General features: G+C 36.3%; 1 long non-coding RNA gene across 1 annotated transcript; it reads right to left on the bottom strand.

Moving 5' to 3' along the window:
* Positions 1–14,094: 14,094 nt before the first annotated feature.
* LOC123852806 (uncharacterized) lies at positions 14,095–27,275 on the bottom strand. The gene is made up of 4 exons (XR_006793012.2): positions 27,174–27,275; positions 24,568–24,641; positions 24,161–24,215; positions 14,095–14,394 (listed from the first exon to the last, which is right to left on the bottom strand). It is a non-coding gene; the product is annotated as an uncharacterized LOC123852806 (long non-coding RNA).
* Positions 27,276–27,960: the final 685 nt, after the last annotated feature.

Genomic DNA, 27,960 nt, shown 5'->3' with positions numbered 1-27,960 from the left:
CATAATTGTATTATGTCCAAAGAGGCCAAATTTTTATGATGCATTTGAAAGCATTTTTTTCCTAAATAGTATAAATTTGGCTTTAACATATGAAATGGTGTCTTAAAAGTTCTCCCATTCCTTATTCCTAGAGGATATTTTAAGTAAATTAAGGAGTGGGGTGATAACAGTTATTAAGCATAGAATAAATGAACTGTTGACCCACTTTTATGGGGAACCAGAGACATCTTTTCATGTGCATTTTAATTTGTTTAGATTGTCAGTGAGCACTAAAGGAAAAAGAACAAGAAAGGCAATACTGTCTTCACCAGGCTCTGAGTTTGGGAACAGATAAAATAATATCAATTGGGGGATTTCCTACCTTTTAGGATAGAAAAGATGTTGGAAGTGTAACCATAATGACCCTGGGGTTATTTGCAATTTAAAGCATTTCAGAAAATGAGACAGATTATGTGACAAAATAGTGAGAAATGAGATTCACATCTGAGTTTATGTGCTTTTGAGCCATGCAGTTTTATAAAGGGACTCAATCTCTCTGTATCTCATATCATTTATAAAATGAGGATGATCATAGTCCTATTTCATATGGGCTCTTGTGGGGATTAAGTAAGTAAAATCATTGAAATAAAGGACTAGTACTATGCCTGGGCATGGTAGATGTCCAATAAGTATCAGCACCTCTTTTGCCTCAGAATTGGGGATATTTTAGATTCTCCTACTAAAAACATGAAGCTAAGCAATCTTACAAAAGTTTTATAATATTTAGCATCTTTTAGTGAGATGTTAAAGCAATTGTATGAAAGTTTTTATTAACAGAAATGTTAATAAGGCCAATGTACTGATTCATGACAATACTACCTTTTTAGCATCTACTGAGATGTGTTTTAAAAAAGTGAGAGATATAGAATTTCCTACAGACCTAATTTTCTCTGGCCAAGCCTCACTGTAAGGGTTTGGTGTGGGCTGGATAAGGGAAAAACCATCACTGAAGATCTCTGCCAAGAGACTCTGAGCACAGGGGCCAAATCTTTGTTCTAACGAGCTCCCCAGGTGATCATTATGTACACTAAGATGTGACATGCACTGGTCTCAGAATAATAATTTTTCTGAGCCCTGAAGTAGCTCCTTTTTTGTTTTGTTTTTGTTTTTGTTTTTGTTTTACGATAGAGAGCTACTTAGTGAGTTGAGCTCAATCATTGAAAAGGCAGCATACTCTTCTCTTTTTTTCCTTAGGGCAAATGGTATAATTATAAATAACAGACCACTGGAAAGAGAGTTTTTTCAGTACTTGGATGGATCACTGAGAACCTCATCTTACCTTTTTTCTCAGCTTCCCAGAGTAGTCCCCTTGTGCAGCTGGGGAGGAAGGTATAGGGAGAACTGAGCTAAATCACAAAACTGATTTGCACCATAAACTAGAGACTCAAACTAGGCTGAGTTTAAATCAAAATGAACTAGAGTTAAAGACAAGAGTTTTTGAGATTAATATGAGCTGAGGATTCTTGCCTTGTCTTCGTTTCTAGCAAGAAGGAACCTTTCTTACATAATTGATGGATAGGCTTCATGACTTGCAGACTTCTATTTTTTAACTGTTGGTTTAGCTGTTACTATTTTACCAATTCATAGATCCATTCTCATGCCATTAATAATGCCAGAGAGCAGCTGTGTTAAAGCTGAGGCTGTCTCCTGAATTTACCAGCCTTTGAGGTCACCATCTATAAGTAGTTCAAAGGAATTCTGCTCCCTTGAAGGTCTGATGTTTCCCCCACCTGTTATACTCTTAGGGCAGTTTCCAACTTCATTTGCTAATATAATCCTTCTGCATTTATTTCTCTAGTTGTTCTGTTTTTCCAATGAATATTGCCATTCTTTTTTCTTTGTAATATTCATCTAGCTTACCCTCTCTGATTAAAATGTCTTTCTAGGTGCACCTGGGTGGCTCAGTTAGTTAAGTGTCTGCCTTAAGCTTAGGTCATGATCCCGGGGTCCTGGGATTAAGCCCAACATTGGGCTCTCTGCATATCAGGGAGTCTGCTTCTCTCTCTCCCTCTGTCCCCCCCACCCCCCCACTCATGCTCGCTCTCTCAAATACATACATACATACATACATACATACATACATACATACATAACATCCATCCTTTAAAAAAATAAAATGTCTTCCTAGAATCAGATCACATACTCCTAATTTTTGTAATTCTCATCTAATGGTTCAACCAGTAAGCTGCTCCTGCCTTGTAAAAATCAGCTTTGGAGGCTTCCTCTTGAGTGTATCAGCAACTTCTCCAGCTGTTCTGGCATATTTCCACCTACAGATAAGTTCTCCATTGTCAGTATTTTAAGATTTCCAAGTTAAGTCCCTTATGAGGGAAGGCATAAAATAGAAAAAGAGAGCTAGAAACAATATGAACACACAAGAACAAACAAGTGAGTACTTTTGATGTTGCATCAAATATGGTACCAATGCCCTGATCTGGTGTTCATGAGTTTGATATCAATTTTGACATTTTGATGTTCTAAATCAAAGATATGGTTAAAGATCACAGTTACTATGGAGACCTCAAAAAGAATGGCTGACCTTCAATGAGTTCTTTGTAGCATCAATGAAAGACACATGAAAAAGAAAGGCATTTAAGATGCCCAATATTTCATTGAGAATTTCTTTTTACTAAGAATTCATGATGTCCAGGTTTATACTCTCTTGTGCCTGATATAGTTTCTTAATATTAAAGGCAATTTAATACTAAAGAATTCCTAATATTATCACTTTTTTTGGTCTGTTCCCCAAGCATTCCAGGGTTTTATTATTTGGTTGTCAATTTGACCCAATTTGTAAAAGCAATCAGTCAGTGATATCAGGGGCACAGAAAAACTGAACTAATTCTGTTTACTTAACCAGCCCAATTTAGGCTTCATAGCATTTTAAACTAGGGAGAAATGTTATTCGTTGTAAGTTGGGTTTCAAACAGGAGAGCACTGCCATTGGCTATTGCCTCTTGCAAACTATGAATGCTTATCTAGAAGAGAGACACATAAGTGAAGGGTAGAAACTCAAAATGATGAAATGGAAAGCTTAGAGAATAAGTGGTACAATCTGCAAGCAAAGTTCTAGCACTCTTCCTTTGCCCGTTCAGAAATTGATGTTTCCGATTCATTCACCTTACTGGAATAGGAACTTCCTACTTTAATGTACACATTCTTTGAGGAGAAGGCTGGTTCCTCCTAACCATTAAACTTTCAGGAAAAATAATCTTCCTACAGAAATATGCCTGCCATCTTTTTCGCTTTCCTCCCCACTATGCACATAGGTCTTGATGAATATAGACAACACACACACACACACACACACACACTTGTTTTCTACTGATGCATAACAAATTACTACAAACATAGCACCTTAAATAACATAGCATGTATTTATCAACTCACAGTTTCTGTGGGACAGGATTCTGGGCGTGGCTTAGTTTGCTTTTCTTCTCTAGCTCTCATATGGCTTCAATCCACGTGTCAGCCGGGCTGGGTTCTCATCTGGAAAGTCATCTGGGGCGGAATCTACTTCCAAGCTCATTCAGGTTTGGACAGAATTCACTTTGTTGTGGCTATATGACCAAGGCCTGTAGGTCCTGTGGGCTGTCTGCACTTCCTTGCCACCTGGGCCTCTCCATAGGTGGCTCACACAGGCACTGTTTGCTTCTTTAAGGCAGACAGGAGAGAGAGTGGAGCATTTCAGAATACCCTGGGCTCTAGTGTTAAAAAAAACTTACTGAGAGATGATCGTTTGGGAGCAGGCCACATCCAGGAGGAAGAGCTTTACTTGGGGTTTTCTTGCAGCCAGTATAAAACCAGGAATTGTAAAGACTCCCTGTACATTTCTCTGCATCATTTGCCTGTGTATTCTGGGACTCAAAGAAGGACCTGCATAATTTATTGTACGTAAACTTCAGTTCAAGGGCTTATATTTATTAATGCTTTACTTCCTGAGAGCTCCCTGGGATTTCCAACTTGTGACATTTATAAAGGTATATACCAGCTCCCTTCTAGTCTCCTCTACTACTCAACCTCTACCCTCACCCCCAGGTAATTTCATTCATTTCAGGGGCCTCAGAGCCTATCTGTTATGCCAGTGATTCCCAGAACTATCTATGTAAAGGCCAAAGTCCTCTTTCCATATTCAGTCCTACGTCATAATGACCTCCAAATTTTACTTAGATGTATTATAGGTAACTGAATCTAAACAGTTCAAAACTTAATTCATCACCATTCTTCCCCCTCACTTGTTCACACCCCACTCACCTGATCCTCTTCCTGTCATTAAAAGCAACACCATCCACTCAGTGGTTCAATTCACCAGCATAGGACTCCTTTGCTCTGTTCTCTCCCTTACCATTTACAAGTTAACAAATACTGGCAATTCAACTTCAGCTTCATTTAAAATTTTAATGATGAATGTTGTATATTTGTAGCACAGATATATAAAGCATAATCATAAAATTAAACCCATAAACCCATCACTCAAATTTAAAAAGTCACTATTACTTTCTGTTGAATTTTACTTTGTGTTTCTCTGTAGAGCATCCCAGTTCTTCCTCCCCCAGAGTTAATTACTATTCTAAATTTTGTGTTAATCATTATCTTGTTCTTCTTTATATGTATTTCCCCGACAACACATTTAGCATTGCCTGGTTTTGAACTCTATAAAAATGGTATTCTAATATAAGCTTTCTTCAACAATTTGCTTTTTTCACTCAACACTATGTCTTGAGATTTATCCATCTTATTGCTTGTAGAGGTAGTTAACTTGAATTTGTGTAGTATAATGGTATAATATTTTATAAATATATAACAGATTATACATTTACTTAATGGTGGTCATTTGTGTTTTAATTTTTCTTTTATTATTACAATGCTACTATGAAATTATACATATCCTCAATTTACATGATGTGAAAAAGAGCCTTAATTTATGGATTGTAGTACTTGCATATTTCCAACTTTACAAGTTAATGCTGTTATTTTCCAGTGTATAGATTAAAAATTTAAACTCCCTCTTGCAGTGTTTAAGATAAGTTCTTATTGCTCCATATCCTGACCAACATTTGATTTTTTAAGACATATATTTTTATCAGTATGGTGGGTATGATGTGAATTTTTCTGAAATGTAATGTAGGTGGATATACTTTTATTTGTTGTTGGACATTTGTTTCCTGTGAAATATATGTGTATATATTTTCCCCATTTTTCTATTAGGTTGTTTGTCATTTCTTAGTGAGTATTATAGACATTATTTTCCAATTATGAATATGCAGATTTTATTCTCCCAATTGGTGGCTTTTTCTTATTTATTTGTAATCAACCGAAGAGCTCTTTTGATCAATAGTTCTTTATTTTTAATGTAAATTAGGTAATTCTAATTTTTTTTTATATTAAGTGATTTTGTGTCTCATTTAAGAAATCCGTTTACACTGCCAAAGTCGTAGAGATATCCTTCAATTTCTTGTAAAAATTTAAAATACTTCTGGGACAGCTGGGTGGCTCAGTTGGTTAAGCATCTGCCTTCAGCTCAGGTCATGATCCCAGGGTCCTGGGATCGAATCCCATATTGGGCTCCTTGCTAAGTGGGGAGCCTGCTTCTTCCTCTGCCTGCCACACCCCTGCTTGTGCTCTCTCTGACACATAAATAAAATCCTTAAAAGAATTTAAAATATTTTTTCAATATTTAAGATTTTAACCCATCTAGGATTGATTTTTGTGTATGGTGTGATGTTAAGAGACAGTTTTTTTTTCTCTTTTCTTTCTTTCTTTCTTTCTTTCTTTCTTTCTTTCTTTCTTTCTTTCTTTCTTTCTTTTTACAGTTAGAAACAGATTATTCAGTTATCATTAATTACACAATGTGTCAGTTTCCCCATTTTGGATCATGTTTTTATACATTGGTGGGTCTACTTCTTGGCTGTCTTTTGTTGGTATATTTTCTATTCTTGTGCCAAAATAACACTGTAAAATCTGTGGCTTCATCATAAGTCTGGATATCCAACAGAGCAAGTCCACCTTGCTTTGCTTCAAGAATGTCCTGAATATGTTTTTCTCTTTCCTGTATACATTTTTTTTAATTGCCATAGCCAATGAAAAATCCTGTTGAATTTGTGTTGAAAGTATAAATATGTTTGCAGAGAATTGACATTTTCACAATACTGAATCAACATATTCTTGAACATGGTATAGTTATTACATATGATAAGTTGCTACACTTTCATTTTAATAATTGGTCTTTTGAATTTTTCATATAGATAATCATGTCATCTATTTATGACAGTTTTGTTTCTTATTTTCTAATACCTAAGACTTACTTATTTTTCTTGTTTTACAGAGAGCTTCAGGACTTCTAGTATAAGGTAAGTGGAAGCAGTAATAATTTACCTCTATCTTACCATTTTTTTTCCTTACAGTTCTACTTTTGGCTTTGTTAATAGTCACTTCATTTTATATTTCATTAATTTCTGATCCTAACCTTATTATACCCTTACTCCAAATTTATGTACTTTTCAGTTTTTTATGCTTTTGCTAACTTCTGAAGTTGAATACAGCTTTTTAAATTCTGAGATCAATATTAAAGTGTATAGATTTCCTTTGAGAATTTTTTGGTTGCATCCCACAAGATTTAAAATTTTCCTTATTATTGATCAGGTCTAAATATTTTCTAATTTCTGTTATGAAATTTGCTTTGACCCATGAGTTGCTTATGCAATGCATGATTTAGACAATTTTAATGTATTTTTGGTTTTGTTGATTTCTAAATGTACTAATTTTAGCAATTTAGACATTAATTTAGTATTAAGCAATTTTGATCAGTGTGTGTCAACTCTGAATTTTTCAAGACTTCGTGAAACAACATGGTCAATGTGTGCTTAAAATGAGTAAGTTTATCACAGAAGGTGGGTATACAGTTCTTTACACATACTTTACATGTTTGTGTTATTTGTTAAACAAAACCTAGTTTACTAGTGTCATTAAAATCTTTTATATCCTTACTGATTATTTCATCTTGATTTAATAATTGTTGTGAACTGTGTTGAAATACCTCATTTTGATGTCAAATTTTCACTTCATGTGAAATTTTGAAGCTATATTATTAGGTGTTGGGAAGTTTGAAATTATTGCATGTTCCTGATGAGTTGAAGCATTTATTATTATTACCTTTTTCATTTCTAGCAATGGGATTTTTGTCTTAAAATTACTTGTATGAATTTAATATTACATAGTATTATTTTATAGATTATCCTTTTTCTTGAAGTAGCTCTTTATGAATCCATGTGGAGGTTAGTAAGGGGTGGATATAGAGGAAGGCTTTTGTCTTTTGTCCCCCACATAATACTGGCCGTTACAATCTAAGCTCTAGGCTACCCAAGATTAGTAGACACACCTGGGGTAGCGGTTAATCTTCACTGCTTACTGACTTCACTGGATTCATGTCCATGCTTCATTTCTGGTCCCAGAGCATTTGCATTTCCTTTCCTACTTGAAAACTAGTTTACTTATTAAAGAAAGCATATAGATATATAGATATACTGTATACCTACAGAAACACACATACAATTATTAAGGTATATTGAAGAGTTTTAGTCCTCATCTGTCATACTGCCAGAAATGGATGTCCTTCATTTTCAGCATCTTTTAAATGCATCCAGTTCCCACAATCTACCCTGCCACTAACCTTATTCAGGTCCTCACTTGTTTTTCTGCCCCACCTTTTTTTCCCCTTCCAACCACTTTTCCTACAGCCTGAGTATCCTTTCTTTCTTTCTTTTTTTTTCTTTTTTTAAAGATTTTATTTATTTATTTGAGACAGAGAGAATGAGAGACAGAGAGCATGAGAGGGAGGAGGGTCAGAGGGAGAAGCAGACTCCCTGCTGAGCAGGGAGCCCGATGCGGGACTCGATCCCGGGACTCCAGGATCATGACCTGAGCCGAAGGCAGTCGCTTAACCAACTGAGCCACCCAGGCACCCCTGAGTATCCTTTCTGAAACACAGATCTGTCGGTGTCACTCCCTCTTGTTCTTAGCATTAAGGATGAGATTATTTAATATGTCCCAAATGGTCTTGATGACTCAGACTGTTCACTTCTCTTTAGTCCTGCCTCACCTAACTCCAAAATATCTGATTCTGCTACAAAAATTGCTATCTACCTTTGTGGAGGATTTTTTTTTTTTTTTTTTTTTTTTTTTTTTTTTTGCTTTACAAACATTATCTTAGCTTATTCCTGCAAAGATCTTATTTAAGTACTATTATTCCCATTTTACAGGGAGAAATATAAATGCTAAGTGACTTAACCAAGGTCACACAGCTATTAATTGAAGGAATTAAGATGTCATCCTATGTCTGCCTGACTTCAGAGATGCTTATGTGAATTTATGATCCTCCTATAGTTCCTTTCTCATTTCTGGGCCCTTGTTCCTCTTCCTAAAAGACAGCTTGTCCTTCCCTCTCCATCGTGCCTTTTTCATCCTTCAGGTCTTCCTCGATCAAGTGCCCTTTTTAATGTGCCTTTTTACTCTGTCATAATATCTCAATTTCTTTCCTCTTCTGCATTTCCCTTCAGACTCTAAACTATGTGACAGCAGAGACCAAAACTATCTTCTCAGTGGCATCTTTAGGACCATGACACATACTTTCTTTTTTTTTTAAATTTTATTTTATTATGTTAATCACCATACATTACATCATTAGTTTCTTGATGTAGTGTTCCATGATTCATTGTTTGCTTATTAACACCCAGTGCTCCATTCAGTATGTGCCCTCGTTAATACACATCACCAGGCTAACCCATCCCCCCAACCCCCTCCCCTCTAGAATGCTCAGTTTGTTTCTCAGAGTCCATAGTCTCTCATGGTTCATCTCCCCCTCTGATTCCCCCCATTCATTTTTCGCTTCCTACTATTTTCTTCTTCCTTTTTTTAACATATAATGTATTATTTGTTTCAGAGGTACAGGTCTGTGATTCATCAGTCTTACACAATTCACAGCGCTCACCATAGCACATACCCTCCCCAGTGTCTATCACCCAGCCACCCCATCCCTCACACCCCCCACCACTCCAGCAACCCTCACTTTGTTTCCTGAGATTAAGAATTCCCCATATCAGTGAGATCATATGATACATGTCTTTCTCTGGTTGACTTACTTCTCTTAGCATGACACATACTTCCTTAAAAAATCTCTCGTATACTGGTTCCAAAAACCCTGATGTAATTTAAGAAAAAGGATTTTGTGATAAAGCATTTTGATTTTCTTTTTTCTTTTTTTTTCCAGAGAGTAGTTCCCAGGTCAAAGAGATTTTGCTGTTTTTAGTGTGAAACTGCCTCCCCTGCTTGAGATTTTATAAATATAAAAGTGGGAGCTACATATTAAGAACCCATACAGTGTATGAGCCCATGCAGTGATGGTTTAATTGCATGTTGGGCAAAATTTCCAGCATTTCTAATATTACAAAAGAAATGTGAATTCCATAAAATGAAAATCTAAGCATTATATTCTATATTCTGTATTCTATTTCTGTTACACTATTGCTTGACTAACAATTCAGATAAAAGTGGTTAATACATTTTTGGCACTTTTATGAGAAAAACATGTATTTTCATCAGAAAAAAGTACAAATATTTGTAAATATCTTTTAGGTATTAATACTTGATTTGCCTTTTATTTTTTTTTAAAGATTTTATTTATTTATTTGACAGAGAGAGACACACCGAGAGAGGGAACACAAGCAGGGGGAGTGGGAGAGGGAGAAGCAGGCTTCCCACAGAGCAGGGAGCCCTATGTGGGACTCGATCCCAGGACCCTGGGATCATGACCTGAGCTGAAGGCAGTCGCTTAACCAACTGAGCCACCCAGGCGCCCGATTTGCCTTTTATTTTGAAATTTTTGTCATACTATGCATTTCTTTCCATGTGAAATATGGAATACTAGATGGAATTTACCTTTAGAATTTAAGAAACTCTTTTCTTAAATAAAACCAGCTAAACTGGTACAACCAACTGGTAATTTTTTTTTTTTTTTACCTTCATTGTTTTTCTTTTTAGTGAAGTTAAGGATATATATTTTTTTCATACCCAGCAGTTCACTTCTAATTATATACCATCAAAACGGCATGATTAGCTATATTACTGTATGTATGCACCAATGCCATAGCATCTTTATTCATAATACCCCAAAACTGTAAACAATCAAAATGTGTATCAGCAGTAGAAGGGAAAAATAAATTAATGCATATTCATACAGTGGATTATTAATAGCAATTCAAATGAATGAAAGATAGATATACCTAACAAAGAAATCTTAAAAGCTAACACTGGATGAAAGAAGTCAGAAGTCACACCAAATAAATATATACTTAGGATTCCATTTATATAAAGTTCACAACAGGCAAGACTGAGTTATTATTTACTGACACAGTTTCAGGTGGTAAAACTACAAAGAAAAGCAAGGAAGATATCACCATAAATATCCAGGCAGAGTAGGAGGGAAGGCGTCACAGTTGGGTAGGCTGTTGGGAAACTTCTATTTTGTAACCTGGTGGTGGTTACAGAGATGTTTGATTTATTATAATTCATTAAATTATTCACTTATGTTTCCTATACTATCCTTTTTATCTGCATATTTCACAATAAAAGGATGACACCGCAGTAAAATTTAATTTGTTTGCTCTAGGTCTAGAGAATTACTTAAGTTGAATTGGACTTACCAATTTCTATCAATAGGTGAGTCCATACTCACTGCTCAGTAAGGAAATAACTTTATGGAGGAGAAAGAGGATAAAGTTTGTTTTGACTAAAGGAGAATCCATTTTCTTCATTAGCAACTGTATAAAATGCTAGTTTTCCATTTATGGTGATAGGTAGGGTTGAGCTAGTAAAAAAAAAAATTTCCCTCTGATAGTGGTCAGTTTTGCAAACTAAGTCTGTAGAGTAGAGCTTTGTTTTTATACAAAGTTAATTTGGCTAGTCAGTTTAATGCCTGATATTCCTTTATTACTATTATGTTTTAAGGAAATCTGTAATTCCATAAGACATAAATAGGAAAAGTCTTGACATCCTTAGTTCATCAGCCAGTGTATAGAATAAGTTATAGGAGAGTCATAACAGTGTGTGAATGATTTGGTGACAGTCCTGTACTGCTTCTTACTTTTTTGCAGGATTGAAAAACAAACCTACTAATTTATTAAGGAAGTATTAATTGACCAGCAACTCTTTTTGTGGTTCACGGTGCTTAGAGCTAAGAATATGAACATAAAAAGGAAAGGCTTTCTGTCTTTAACTTGCTTAAAGTACTTCTTATCACTTAGGCTTTTGAAATTTAGTATTTTAGCTGTGATTCATTCAACTGTTAGAATTTAAAGAAGTATATTGTTAGCTCCATTTAATTTTAATTATCTCCTTTATCAATCTGAATTATAACTTTCATACTCAATAATAAATGTCTTAAATGACTAGGTCACTTAATTTACCTTAGTCTGAATGAGAAGAATGTTTTTAGAAAAAAAGTTCATGGATTTGAGAAATATTTAGGAAGTTTGGAAGGAGGAGGGAAGGAGATTATACATTCAGTTTTGGATATGTAATCTCTCAGATAGTTGTGGGACATTCAAGCAGAGAAGTTGAGTAGTTAAATATATAGGATTGACTGAAGTTTATCAAAAAGATAGTAGTTGAGGATTTATTCCTTGGATTCAATTCTTCCACATGGAGGTGGTAAATGAAGCTATAAGCATATAGATAGCAATTAAAGCTATAAGTTATACCATCATATATATTACATATTATATAATTACATATATTATAAATATATCTCAAGTAGAAGGTATATAATGATAAGAGCCAAGGGCTTAAGAGACAGCCCTGAAGACATAATATTTAGGAAAATGGCAGTGAAAGAGGAGTCTACAAAGAAAATGCAGAGTGTTGTATTATTGAACCAAAAAACTTGTGTTCAAAGAGGAGGAATTAGAAATATCGGTTTTACAAGTAAAATAAGGTAAGAATAGATTCAGAAATAAGACATCATTGACGACCTTAACAAGAACAGTTTCAGGAAATTCTTGGGGGTGGTTTCCTTGCAGTGGGTTAAGGAATGCTTAGAAAGTGAGGAAAGGGTAGAACAGTGACTCTAGGCCACTTTTTCAAAAGGTTTGCTTATAAAAGGGGAGATAGGACAGTATTTAAATAGTGACTTGAGGATGAGGATGTTGGTTTATTTTTAAAATTGGAGAGACTTAAGAATATTGAAACAATATTATTTGAGAAAGATCCAGTTAAAAATATAAAAATCTGAAAAAGGGAAGAAATACAGGATTTTCAAAGTACTATGACCCTTAAAAGCCCAAGATGGGTGTGTGGGGTGGGGTGAGGGGTGGGGGAGAGGGAGAAGGATTGGCCTCTCATGTATGAGTAATAACACCTCTACACCTGGGATGGAAGAGTTAGAAGCAGTGGGTGCTGATGTTCATTTTCTTGATTATGGGTTCTGTTTTCTTTGTGAAGCTGAAGGTAGAAAGGTGGCCAGCATAAAGGAGAATAGAGACAATGACTGTCTCTTGAATAATGGGAAACAGAGCTAGGGAACAAGGAAGAATTGATTTAAGCTTGAGGTTTTTCCACAAAGATGGTGATACAGAAGGAAAATCTGGGAAGGACTTTGAGGTGAAAAAAAAGATTGAAGTAGTAGACCAGGGAGTCTAAATCAGTTGGGAATTAGATCAGGGCTAATGAAGATACACAATTTTCAGAATTAAGGGATTAAAGGTCTTGATCAGTTTGGATAATGGAGATGACTGAATGAAACCTGGAAGGCTAAGAAATTGTTGCCAGAGAGAGAAATTTAAAATTTTAGAGATGGACTAATTCTAGGGATAACAAATTTCAAGTTTCTACATGGCAACTGATAGCCAAAAATGGAAAATGAACAGTTGACCATATTTTCCTGTGCATCCCTTCATCTGCCATATTGGTTTTACACATCTTTATCTGCAAGTATTTGTTGGTCTCTTTTGCTTTCCCCTACAATATCCAGTTATTTCCTTATCTCTCTATTCAGAATCTACCCACCCTTCACAAGTCATGGCCAATGTCATTCAAACCTTTCCTCATTACCTCAGCTCCTGGGATTACATGCTATTATGAATGTGTAATGTACAATGTGTTTCCCTCAGTGGTCTAAATGAGTTACCAGGGTGTGCCACAAAAGCTCCATTTCCCACTCTCCCTGTTGTTCAGACCAATGTACCTTTGATCATGCCTGTGCCTGTCTGGGAAGCCTGTCACCTTTTCCTTCTGTGTCTCGCTTCATCAGCTTTCTAAGTTAGGTGCCCTCTCTGTTCTCCTCGTTCCATATGCGTACATCTATTTCAGCACTTACTACATTATGCTCACATTAAACTTTTTCTATCTTATTCCTTATAAGCCTGCACACTTCCTCAAACTGGTTTTTAATTTTATTTATCCCAGTGCCAAATACTATGCTTGGTACAAAACAGATGCTCAATATATGTTTATGGAGGTGAGCTGAAGTAAAGCCTTGTTCAGTCACTCAGTGGCTATGTGACCCAGATAATTTACATCCACTTTCCCAGCCCCTGTCCTCTCTGGAAAGTGCAAGGACATCTCACAGGGTTGAGGAGTTAGGTGAGATACCTAATGGAGAGGAAGCCTCCAGTCTGCTACCTAGCAGATAGAAGACCGTAGTGAAGTTTTTCACCTTAATTTTAGTCTATTTTGTGCCATCTTGTGTTTTTTAACTGATATTTAATATATGTATAGCTATTTGACATTTTTATAAGAATGTCTTAACTCATCAACTAGATAATTAGTTTCTTGAGGATAGGGATCATATAGTATATAACCTGTGTATTTTACGTTACCTAGCATATATTATGAAAATGAATACTTATAAACAATGAATATTGAACATTACCAAACAAATGAACCATTTTCATAGATTCTGTTTGATGTCAGCTCTGAGACAGATGAGGCAGGATGATTAAATTTTTTCCCTTTAGGGACAGACAGTTATATATATCTGTATTCAGTGACACAATTAAACCAGAACCAACGACTAACTGAATGGGGATTAAAAGCATGAATTGAAATTTGTATACCATAAGTAGAATGCTTTTTCATTCAATGACTACAAGCCAAATTGCATATAGTCTAGTCTGTATCATTTATGGTTCAGGAGAATTCTAATCCGGGCTACTCACCACACAAGCAGACAAGAACAGCTATAAGAATTGAATGACATAAGATATGCAGATGCTTATATAACACCTGAATCATTAAATCTCTTTTCTTCACGTTCATAGGAATGTTCTGGCATTATACAGACATAGCATTCAGCTGCACATTATGCTGCAAATGAAAATAAACAAAAGCCTTGATATAGATGACATACATCAAACCGTGCTGTTTTTCCTCATATAAATGTATATAATTTTCATTAAAAACTGTATTCTCAACTCTTTAGTGATTTCTTGGTGAAGATAGCAAAGCCTATTTCATAACTGTATAGTAGAAAGATTTATAAATATCTTATTATATGGAAAGAAACTGAAGCAAGAAAAGAATGTCACAGAATAACTTAACAGTACATGTATAGAAATATACTTTTTCCTCAGTTCTAACAATTCAGAAAGAAGGCAGGTGCAACCCTAACCCATCAAGTCCGTTCCTTTATTCTGGCAAATTTATATGGTTCTGATCAGGAAGTTTTGAATAATATGCATGTCACAACCTCAGAGTGGAGAGCTGATTTGACTTGTCTATTTGTTTGTACATATTTTGAATTTTTTAAAATGACACAATACAACTTGAAAAAGAAACATTTGATTGCAGGAGTTCATATGTACTCTTTAGATGTTTTCATAAACCTTCTTCATCTATATTTTCGGCAATTTCTCTTGGACGTCTAACAAATCCTGAAATCAGTTTGCCTCTCCACTTACCCTTTCATAATGTTCGTGACACAAGCCTGTGTAATTTGACACCTTGGAACTTTAAACAGACTCAGAATCTTTTGGACCTTCTAGCCATCATCAATTCACATAGTGTGCAGTAAATCCAGCTCAAAATAAACAACACAGATGGAATCGAAGCTTATAGTACAATGTCAGCAGTATCCACAGATTGACAGAGCTAGTTAGGCTGCCAGATGCACAGAATGTTGTTCTATCTACTTGTTCTTTCTAACTGGACTTGATGGAGTACATCAGTGTCAAACTCCTTGCTGGTTTCCACACGCACACGCACAGAAACGCACCCGCATACACACGCGCATTCCTGCGCTCTATATCAGCGGCACCATCTGCTCTCAGCCTTACATGTGGTAGCTAACTAACTCTCCTACTGTGCCTGGGTCTCACCGACTGCTCTCCCTGGAAACAAATGACAACAGTTTTTATCTTGTGCCCTCCTTGGCATTATAAAATAAGGCTCTTCACATTTCCATACGCATATATTTTCCATGCATTTTTTAAAATTCTGTTCTCCGTTTTATTTACTGATTCCCTAGAGAATGGCAATATCTCTTTTTATATCTCCCCCAAATGGAGATTTGCCTATGGAGGTTCACATACTGAGATTGTTGCTTCTAAGATTTACAGAAAAGCAATGTATGTAGAAGCCATGGGTCCTGGGATCATTTTGTTCTCTCCACGCTATTTTGTAGGGTGCCGCATACTACTTGTAAAATGGGGGCGTAAAAATGTGGGGATTCAGAGGAGAAAAGACATTCATTTCTTTCCACTATCCTTCTATAAGATTACACTGGCAATAATGACCATGCTGGGAATGTTAAGATGAGGGAGTTGTACAAACATGAAATATTTTCATACACAAGTATCTTGCCTGCAGCAGAAAGTTCATGTGTTTATTCTGTTACCAAATGTAGAATTTTTGCCTTGACCTCTTTGCCATCTCATGTGAAATCTAGATGGGTAGTAAGATATAAAAAGAGCTAATAACTTTTTTTTTTTTACTGACAAAATTCAACCGTAATGTCTTTTCAAAGCAGTACATCTATATTAACTGGAAGTAGGAAATGTTATAAGAAGGACGTATGGAATGAAGTAACAGAAAGATGACCCAGGTTTTGGCCATACCAAATATCTTTTCCTGACCCATTTCCAAGTCTGACACCTGTCTTTATGACAATCTTTCCAGAACATCTACAGAAATTGTACCTACCTTCTGGTAACCAGGTAACATAATCTCCTGGAGGCTAGCTAATTGCAGCCCACGATAACCTCACATACAGTAACTGTTAAATTTTTCATTTCTTTGAAATTATTATGGATCAGTGGAGAGGGTATTGATTTGATTCATTAATGGATTCCCAGTCTGTTCCAAGGTTAATGATTACATGTATCTCAATTACATCCTTAACAGGTTATACTGTATGATTTGTTTTAACTGCTTTGTACATTGTGTGTCTTCCTCAGCTGAAAGGCTTCTCAGCACTTCATGATTTAACAAATCTTTCTCCTCCACTTCCTAAAACAATGAACCTGCTTTGAAGGAACATATCAAGGCAGGACAAAAATAAATGATAAAAGCTTTCTGCAGAATTCTCCAAGAACCATAGCCTAACAGTTTATTTTAGTCAGGTAAATAGTCTGCAATTCATTCATGTTTAAGATGTTTATAAGTAGTATGGAACAGAGGGGTCGATCCTTTCTCCTGGTATTTTGTACCACCTTTCTTGTGTAGGAGGCACTTTCCTTTAACTTTGATCTTTTGAACATACCCATAATGCAATTTATCTTTAAAAAGCAGAAGCAAAATACATATTTTTAAAGTCACCTGTAATCCTTCCAGCAGAATCCAGACACATTGTAACTGCTCTGAAGAACCAAAAAACATTTTAAAATTTAAAATATAATATTCATGTGACACTCTTTAGAATGACAGTAAGTCAGATGACTTGTAGGTATACTTTGCACATTGGCCATGGGTAGTCAGGCAGGAGGATAGAGGGACCCATTGCAGGGAATCTAGGGCGGAGAACATATCTATCAATTAGAGGACAACAGTGATTTTGACAAGAATGAAGATAATTATTTATTCCAGTCCTTCTATTTCCTTTTTATCCCTTTGCCACTGCCTCCAGCCCTCCTTGCCCCCATGTACTTAAGCCAAGCAAACTTCTCTGTTGTGAACTAGAATTTTTGAATCTAGGGACAGTCTAATCTTGCTTACTTTTGATGCAAAAGCTCTGTTTCTTGCACAGAGTACTGTAAAGTCCATAGTGGGAATCACATTTTAAAGAATCTTAGTACTTTTACTATCCACTTGTATTCTGAAAAAGCAAAACACCAGACTCCCCTCCTTTCTGGAACCCCCAAGATTCTGACAGAGTTTGGGGACTCAGAAGCCAAATGGGAATCATCAGGAGGAGAGACTTCAGTTACACAATCCATTAAATAAAACAATAGAGCCTGCAGCTGAGCTATTAAAAAGAGTAGAGCAATTTTTATTTCAATGGCTACATTTTATTTCCTCTTCTGAGTGACTGTTAACAAAGGGCCGCTGAAAGGACTGGATAAAAAGCAGGCGTCAGATGCAGGATCCATGAGTTAAACAACATTATTAGATACAATTTCATAAAATCTAGTTGCTTTTTTGCTACTAGAAATCATGTCCTTTTGTCAACTTGTGGTCACATCAGCACTTCTCTGATATAATTTGCTCCAGCTGCAGAGCATAGCTGGCCTGCAAATCAAGAACCAGAATGAGGACAGGCAGGAATAACTCAATGGCTTGGATAATGTGCAAATCACTACACTTCTCGCTATTAGTCTACTTTTTTTTTTTCAGAATATTTGGAAGAGGAAAAATTTATCTTTAGCAAAGCAGCCAATCAGCCACCCTCTTAAGAACTGGTTTGTCTGGTTATCTTCTGAAGCCTAACCCTCTTTGCAGTGATGCTCTGTAATCATGATATTATGAATTTAAGAAAAAAAAAAAAAACAAAAACACCACCACCACCAAACTTCCTTTGTTTACCATAAACTGGCAGTCTGAACACCTCATGTCACATAGTTCCTGGTTTTGTTCACCTCTCCTAAAAAAATGTTCCTTAGATTTAATAATCTTCCTGTATACTTCTGTTCATATTTTTTGCATTTTAAGTGCTTCTATCTGGCCTGGAATGTACAGGTTTACAAATAATACACATCATTCGAATGTCAGCAAACTGCTATAAATGCCTCAGTTCAAGACACGAAAAGATCCAGTTAAAAATGAAATGAAATACTACTTATTGATTTAGACATGAGTAAAAATGGTAGAGGTTTAACTAGTCATTCAGCACTGAACTTCATACAGCTCTATTTGCTTGATTAGAAACTCTATTGATTTTCACTGAAATCAATTAGAAATGGATCCCAACCATTTCAAATTCAGCTATAATTGAATAGTCAGCAATCACTCATGTATAAAAACAGTTTCTAAATAAAAGCAAAGTCCAAGTATTCTTGCATGTCTGAGGAAATCATTATATATGGTGAGCAAGTAAGAGCACACAAAAGCACATACGGCTGGAACAGCTGACTCAGTGTCCCTAATAACAAGAGCAGCTTATCAAGTGTGCAAAGGCGGCACTGGCCTGTTGTTCACCAGTGCAGGTGAGCGGATATTCTCTTTTCATGGCATGGCAGCCTTCCAGGGCCAGGTGCAATCATAACTGCAAACCTATTAGGTAACCTGTCACCTTCTCAAATTCATTGCTGCAGCAAGTACCCATATCCAAAACTATGGTTGGAAGATCCCTTTTTCTTTGTAAACTGACCTGGGAAATTTTATGACTACAGAACATGCTTTCAGACACCACTGTTTTAGAAAGGACAAGGAGAAGTCCTTTCTAGAGAAGTGCCATACCAATGGCACCGAGTCTGTTTTCCTTTTGGCAAAATTAGGCAGTGAGATAGGGATCAGTCCCATCCTTTTTTCTATTCTTCTTTCCCAACACATTGCAGCGGTGAATCTGTCAAAACCCAGAGCTCTGCTTACTTCTTAGATTAGAAGGGAAACCATAATATTTTCTGAAATGTGTGTGGGTGATTTCCTCCCATCCTGAAAGTTTTAGAAGTCTGCCCCATCTAGATGCAGGTCAGTGAAGTTCATAGGCTCTCGCCTATAGGAGCAAATTTTAATTTCTGATTAGAGTCAGTGAAAGCTGATCCTTTGCATTTTTCAGATGTATGATACCCACGCTTCTATTGTTGCTCACCTCTGGGAGGGTGGCAAAATTATGGCTTATTTAAAATGGAATCCTATTTTATTATGATATTGACTAGCAAAGAGGCACTGCTTAACTATTCCATCAAGTGATTCTATTCAAATAAATGAGAAACAAAGTGAATGACTTTTTACCCCTTTGGGAAAATAAAACACCTACTGATGAAGAAAAATATTTTGCAAAATGAATTTGGACATCTCTAATCACACTTTTTCAGTCCTGGCCTTACCTGGCATCCTTACAGGTGGGGCTAGGTACAAAAGGTAGGGCAAAGGAAAGGAGCCTGAAATCTGTGAGGTGGCCCTTTAATGAGGATCACTTCTTTTATGGTTCTTTGTTTGTTCCTCACCCAGGACAAGCTCTTCTTTTATCGTCATTAAACCATAAACTAGTTGTAGCTGTAGTAGTGAGCAAAATGTGCAGGGAACTTTTGTAATGACACTATACACAGACATGCTTAAGGCCACCAAATTGCGACTTTGTCAGATCTTAGATGCTCATCTGGTATCCTGAATTTGTGTCTAGACAGGGAATAGCAACAAAAAATAAACAATAAAAAAATGCTCCTGGCTTCTTATTTTATTTTTCAAGAAGGAAAGCATAATTTAGTCTGTCCAAATTAAAGTCAGAAAGAAGCTATTCTTTCTAAAATTTGTCTTTCTATATCCTCTGGATTGCTTGTTCTATAGAAGTCACAAATGAAGCAGGAATATATGTAGTACTGAAAGTCTACTATAACAATCTAATAATTTGCTTAACAAGATCGTTTCAAAAATACTCCGCTTGAAAGTTGCATGATCCCACAAATGTGTGAAGAATCTTTTTGAACACTGAATATACTGTTACTCAGGTCTGTTTCATGAGGTGTTACCCTAGCATGGGGGAGATAAGGCATTCCCATCCCCCCAGATTTAAAGAATCATAGTTCAAATATTAATATCCAACCTCTTACCAGCTTGTGTGCTATTTCGCCAGTTGCTTTTGCTGGCAGTTGGCCTCCCTTGTAAAAGATAAAGATTTCTACAACAACAAAATCTCTGCATAAATTTTAATTTTATTGCACTTTTTTCCCAGTCCCTATATGCTATATTCTGTTTATGTCTATGGAACACCAGATGATGATGGGAGGGAGAAGACCGCATTGGAATATTTTGAGGGTGACAGTTAAACTTATGTATCACAAAACTACCGAGGCAAATTTAATTGCAGGAGTAAAATCTAAATGGACAAAAACCAAAGGCAAAAAAAGGAAGAAAGAAGGAAAAGAAAAAAAGAATGAAAGAGAGAGAGAGAAGGGAAAACATAAAACCTTGGAACAATTTGTGTTGCTTTATCTAATGTTTTGTCTGCTTTAAACAGATTAGTGAGTCACTGTCTTTTCGTTTTGTTTTATAGGAAATTCTGTTGACTTCAAACACTACTGCCAACATAGACAGCAATACCACAAGTATAGTTTTATGACAAAAATATTTAAAGCAAAAAAATTATTTCAGAGTCATTCATGTTATGGTGGATGCCTGAATTTTCACAAAACATTCCCAGGGACTCAGTGAGGGTCCAGGAGCCAGTTGTTTCTCTGTGAGTTCCAGTTAGCTCAAGGCAACTCCACTGTGAGACACAGGGGTATGCAGGCTTGACTTAGACAGCTGGTTAATGAAACCTATGACTGTAATTATTTTCAAATATTTCTTAGAACAATGTGTACTTGTAAAGTAATAGAAAATTCACAGTTTAGGAGTACTAAGTTGTGTTGTCATTTCACTGACTATGAATCTAACAATTCTATCTGATGTACTTTTTTTTTTTCTTGTTCATGGTATTTGTTTTGAAGTTTGGATGCAAACCTCATAAAAGGGGAATAACAAAGTTAATATTTAATTTATTTGGGACATGGTATGTGTTCTACGAAGCAAGTATTTGTGGAAAACTCTTATTTTCCTGCTGGATCGTAAGGCTGACTACATCACAGATTGTGTCCTGCTTAGATATGCATGTCCTGGTGAACAGCAGAGTTCCTTGCACATACCAGAATGAGTGAACATTTGCAGAGTTAAAGTGAAATCCAATTGAATTATAATGGTAGTAAGACAGCAGTCATTTGACAATTTTCTAAAACAGACACACAGCTGATAAATGGACAATTTCTAGCATCAAATGGATTAAAGAAAGATGAGCTTATATCTTTGTTAGAAGATTCTAATTTTTTTTTCATCTTGGTTTTTCAAATACCTGTGTCCACATTGATCATGGCTTTTCTGTTAACAGTAATAATTGTCCCTTATTGAGTGTCAGCCCCATCCTAGGCATTATGGTAGGTGTTTTAGGCACATTATTTTACTACTTGTAATACTAACCCTTTGAGATAGTCCTGTTTCGTCCCATTTTTTCAATGAGGAAACCAAAATCCACAGAGATGTTGAATGACTGCTCATAATGTGTGGCAGACTGAAAAATGGCCCCTCAAAAGATACCATGAGTAATCTCTGGAATCTATGAATGTTACCTTATATTGCAATAGAAAAGAATCTTTGCAGATGTGATGTGATTAAGTTATGGATCTTGAAATGGGAACATTACTCTGGATTATCTGGAATGTCCCTAAGCACAGTGACATGTAGTCTTATAAAAGTGGAAGGAGAGTTTACACACACACACACACGCGCGTGCACAGGAGTTGGGGAATGGAGAGAAGAAGGAAAAGGAGGCATTGTGAAGAGAGAGGCAGAGATTACAGCCAGGAGCCAGGAAATACCAACAGCCACGAGAAGATGTAAGAGGTAAGGGATGGATTCTCCTAGAGTCCCCAGAGGGAGCACAGTCTTACTGACATCTTGATTTTGGCTCTGTGATTCTGATTTCGGACTGCAGGATTCTGAACCTGTGAGAAATTAAATTTCTGTTGCTTTTAAGTCACCACACATGTGGTACTTTGTTGCAGCAGCCTGGGGAAAACTAATACACAACTACAGCACTTTGGCAGTAATAATGTTAGAATTTGAACATAATGTATTATTATTGTACTGCATTGCAGATTATCACAGATTTAGCTGCTTAAAACAACACTCAGCTATTCTCTCACAGTTCTTTAGGTCATTTAGGGCGGGCTCAACTGCGATTTTTTGCTTACAGTCTCACCAGGCTGAAATCAACATGTCCGTCATACTGGGATCTTACCTGAAGGCTCAGGGAGGCATCACCCCAGTAGATTTAGCCCACCAGAATAATCTCCCCATTTTGAGATCACCTCATTAGTGATCTTGTTTGTATCTGCAAAATCCCTTTTGCCATGTAACATAATTGCCAGAGAATAACACCGGGACGGAGGTCATGGGTGCCTACTCTGTCTTTGTGATTCTGAAGCCTATGCTCTTTTTTGTACCATACCACACTGTCTCCAGGGATCTTTAGAAAACACCCAGAACAGTTCATTAATGAGCATAATGTTTGTGTGAAGAACTTGTTCTTGGAGCGAAAATTCCTTTGTATCTGTTTTTATTTATATTGGTTATGATAACTTGCAGCACTGGTTAATGTTTTAATCCATGAAATCTTTCCCACTTCCCTCCCTAAAAGTCCACACAAGCAATAGGGTGATTCTCTGAGAAACAGCTAGGAGGAGAGTCACAGAGGTGGGAGACAGACTGTAGGACATAGATGAGCACTTGCCCAGACACCTACAGAAGTAAGATATATGATGGTCCTCACTTGGTACCCTGGCTAGATCACTCAGTCTCCTTTAACCATGATGTATGCTCCACTTCTGTATGTTTTGTTCTAACATCTCTCAAAGGATTGCACTGAGGTTACTGGAGCTACTTTGCTCTTGTGGGGAGCTAGGTGGAAATGCCTGGGAGTTTATGTCTCCCTAGGGTGACTCAAGGACTGTCTGGTAAAAAGATACAAAACCCAGTCCTTTGCATAGAGACACGACAAACTGACTTGCTATTTAAGCTCCACAGCTTTTTCTGGAATCTGGCTGAGCCTGGAATTTCACCTAATAGTGCCCTCCCCCCCCTGCCACCTTTTTTGGTTCTTCTTCCTCCCTATTCTGAACTCCATTAACAGTTTCTCTTGGGAACACTGCCTTAATAAATAACTTGCACTTGAAATCTTGGCTCAGGTTTTCCTTCTGGGATGACCTGACCTCAGATAAGGAATAGACTTCAGGCACTTTTCTGGAGCCAGGAGCATTAGAGGCTGGCCACTGTAAAAATCTCGACCTGGCAGGAATGGAAATTATCCAGGCTGTTTTGTGTGTGTAGTGAATACAGACTGGTCATTACCTGGCAGCCAGATTCTCTGCTGTCAAACAGATGCCTCTCCTGAGAGTGAGAATGTGTGCTCGACACAGATCATATTTGGCCTCTCTTAGCAAGTGCTGTTGAAGGTCTTCCCTTGAATAGTAGAACTCAAAGCCTCTTCCAGCACCTCTAGAAAAAACCTTTGTCCTTGATTGGCCACCATTTGAAACTCATTGCCTAAACTGTGTATGGCTTTCTTCTGGCTCAGACTTGCTATTTCCCAGTGTGTATACATGAGTGAATGATTAATTTTAAGTGCCTGTAGAAAGTACAATGGTGAGTACATAAATTCAAGGCTGAATGAGTTTGCAAAGAGTGTTTTAAACATTATCCTAGTTATTTCAAATCTGCAGTTGATTCGTGATGTGAGTACAGAATACAAAATGATGATTCACAGATGGATCCACTGAGCACTCTTAACTGCATATTCAGGTGCATGTGAATGATGCTACAAGGAGAATCAGGATTCAAGATGAGAGCTAGCCTAAAAGGAGAGAGCAGGATGTGAAAAATTGTGCCAGATTTGCTCATTAGAAACTACCAAGAACTTGCAGTTACACAAGGATGGGACAGAGCTCACCTGCTATATTTGATGAGGGTTCCAAGATTTTTCACTACTGGTACCATAATGTCTCCTAAATTAAAAACAAAAATAAAAACCTTTACATGGGAAAGGGGATTATACAGATGTATAACTCATTCGTTCATTAATTCAGCAAGTATACAATGATAATCTACTCTGGTCGAGATGATTAATTAGATAAAATATTACTCTTCAGGTAATGAAATTATTCCATGTAAATGAGCCAGTCACAAAGAGCAGCCTTAGAAACTTTAGACCAGATTCCTTGTGCTTAAGAATCACTATATGACAGTGGGTCCCAGTCAAACGGGCTTTAGATACCTAGAACTTTTTAAAAGGGATCATATGATTAAATTAGTTCCACTAGGGTAATCTCCTTAATGTAAGGTCAACTGATTAGTAACCTTATGATTACATAGTCCGGTAGAGTTTCTTCTTCTTGGGAGGATCAGCCTTTTTCTTCTATTCAGGCCTTTAACTGAATGGGAGAAGCACACCCACATTAGAGAGAGCAATCTGCATTATCCAGTCTACATTCTGATGTTATTCTCATCCAAAAACACTGTCATGTACACATCCAAAATAATGTTTGATCAAGTATCTGAATACCTTATGGGCCAGTCAAGTTGACACATAAAATCAACTATTATAGTTGGGTCATTTTTTTTAATCCACTCTGACAATCTCTGTCTTTTATTTGGGGTGTGTAAACCATTTACATTGATTGTAGTTATATGTGTGGGTTCAGATTACCCATTTTTTTTCTGTTTCTTCCTTCTTTTTCATTTTATCTGTTTCCTTCCCCTTCCCTGTTTCTTTGGACTATTAGATCTCTTCCCCCTCATCTAGTATTCCATTTTAATGTATCTATTGTTTTTGGACTATATATCTTTCATGAGTTTTTTAGTAATTGTTCTAGGGGTTATAATACACATTCTTAACTTTTAACAGTCTACTTAGAATTAACTTTTTATTACTCCAAGTGGAAGGCAGAAAACTTACCAACTCAGATGTCCCTTTACCTTCCCTTCTTTATATTACATTGGTTTATATATTACATCTACATACATTAAAAACACCTTCAGAAAATGTTATGATTTTTTCTTTCAAGTGTGAAAAATATTTAAAGAACTGAAGAGAAATATAGTCTATTATATTCACCTAGATAGTTAACATTTCCATTCCTTTTACTTTATTTCAAATGTTTTAAGACTGCTTCCAAAAAATTCCCCTTCTTTGTGAATATTTTCTTCTCAATTATTTTAGAACTGGTCTTCAGACAATGAATTCCCCTAGTTTCCTCCATATTAGAATGTATTTATTTCAGCTTTATTCTTGGAAGGTATTTTCACTGGGTAAGATTGCTAGGTTGACAATTCCTTTTTTTTTTTTTTTAAAGATTTTATTTTATTTATTTATTCATGAGAGACAGAGAGAGAGAGAGAGAAGCAGGCTCCCAAGGAGCAGGGAGCCCGATGCGGGACTTGATCCCAGGACCCTGGGATCATGACCTGAGCCAAAGGCAGACGCTTAACCGTCTGAGCCACCCAGGCGCCCGGTTGACAATTCTTTTTAGCATTTTTTAAATGTTGCATTTTGTTCTGACCACCATTGTTTTAGAGAGATATCCACAATCATTCAAATTATTGTTCTGTTATATATAATACATCTTCCTTCTCCAGTTGATTTCAAGAAATTTTTCTATAGTTTTCAACAGTTTGATTATGATATGTCTGGACCTAAATTTCTTTATGTTTATCATGTTTGGGGTTAATGAGCTTATTAAAACCATAGGTTTACATTTTTTACCAAACTTGAGAAGTTTAAGCCATTATTTTTTAAATTTTCTTTTTCTTACCTGACTTTTTTCTTCTTCTTCTGGTACTCCAGAAAACTTTTCATATTGTTTCACAAGTCCCTGGGATTTTTTCCATTTACTTTTCAGTATATTTTCTCTTTATATTCGGAATGGATAATTTCTAATCATCTATCTTCCATTCTTTTTTCATCTCTATTCTGCTATTGAACCCATCCAGTGAGTTTTGTTATTTTCAATACTTTAATTTTTAGTTCCAAAATTTCTATTTGGTCCTTGTTTTTATTTTCCTTTGCTTTGCTGATAACATCTATCTTTATATTCATTTCAAGAGTGTTTGCCCTTACTTCTTGTATCATTTTTCATAATAGCTGCTATAAAGTCCTTGTCAGATAATCTGGCTTCTATACCAACTGGGTATTGGTGTCTCCTATTAAGATTTTCCTGGTTCTTCCTATGCTGACAAATTTTGGATCATGTTCTGAAGACTTTGCTATGTTGTGATAGTCTGGGTCTTGGTTAAATCCTTAGGAGAATGTTGGCATTTGGTTTAGAAGGCAGTTGACTCACTTGGATTCAGGCCACAAATTCTAACTAGCTTTTGAGGGTTGTGGTTTTAGTGTCAGTTCCATTTTCAAAGCCTTTGAAATGCTATTTATATCTGTCCTGTGTTTGCTACACCCAGTTGCCAGTCTAAGATTGGTGGTAGTCTATGTCTTATTTCAGTTCCCAGAGCTTTTAGTATAACGTTTAGGATCAGATCCATGTATATAAAGCTCAGGAGTAAGCCCAGAGTTTATAAACAACTTTAGTGGTCATCTCTCCAAATTTCTCTCTTTTCATTGATATTCCCAGTACTTTCTGGCCAGAAAGCTGGAGATTTGGTTGTCCTTCTCTCTTGTGTACCTTACATTACTGCACCCTCATCCTGGGTCAAGGAACAGGAGGACAAAGGAAAAGGAAATGGGTTTGCCCAACCCACATGGGACCACAGATTCTGACACAGGAAGGTTTCATCCCTCAGAGTTGTAAAGTTGTGGGTCCCCCACTGTGACACTACTGCTGATACGATACCCCTAAACTAGAGGGTTTCCTTTTGAGCTCCCTCTATCCATGTTGATGCCCACTTCCAAATTTCAAGATGAGTTGAGTCTAGGCCTGGGGTTACTGCAGAAAACAAAAAGGTAAACTCACTGCCAGCTTGGTTATACTTCAAATTCTTATCTTCTCCAATAGCTTTGCTGTTTGCTCTTCATAGTTCTCAGATAGCTGCTCAATGCATTCTCTCCAGGATTTATAGCTGCATTCAGTGACAAAGAATAAAGTGTGCTTATTGTGTCGTATTATACAGCATAAAAAACCCATGGTTAATTTCTGAACAAACTTCATGAGCATGTCATAAATAATAAAATAATAAATATAGTAATGAAGTGTGCCATACTGCAATTCTGTTTAAGCCATGGCATTTTGTTCTGCATTTTAATATAAGATCCTCACTTAATATAAGATCCTTTAATATAAATATGACATTTATATAAATATAAACTACATCCAGTTGCAACTCATTCATTCAATATAAGACATTTATAGAACAGCTACTTCAAGCAAGGCAATTTACTAGTCACTACAGGTATGATACTATTTCACATGCTGTTGGAGGCAAACCCATTGTGTGGCATTGTATAAACAAAGGTACAATAGATATTCTATTGTTATTATGACGATTGCTTTACTTGGAAGATCCAGCCATATTCCTCATCTAATTTTAGCCTTGTATTCTTAACTCAGCAGGCAGTCATGTTTACAATATTTAGGAAAAATTACTATTTTGACAGATTAATCAGCTATTTCTTCAAAACCCTGGGTAAGGCCTCTTTTTTCATCCAACTGTTGAAAAGTATCCACATTTTACCTCTCTGATCTATGGCTCTATTTTGGTATCCAATTATATAATTCATCTGCTTTCTTAAGGAGTAGCTAA

The sequence above is a fragment of the Mirounga angustirostris genome, unplaced genomic scaffold, assembly GCF_029215605.1.
Source record: "Mirounga angustirostris isolate CCGP_5_RB_7025 unplaced genomic scaffold, mMirAng1.0.hap1 SCAF_7, whole genome shotgun sequence".
NCBI classification, from domain to species: domain Eukaryota; kingdom Metazoa; phylum Chordata; class Mammalia; order Carnivora; family Phocidae; genus Mirounga; species Mirounga angustirostris.
This window is presented reverse-complemented; position numbering and strand designations above follow the sequence as displayed.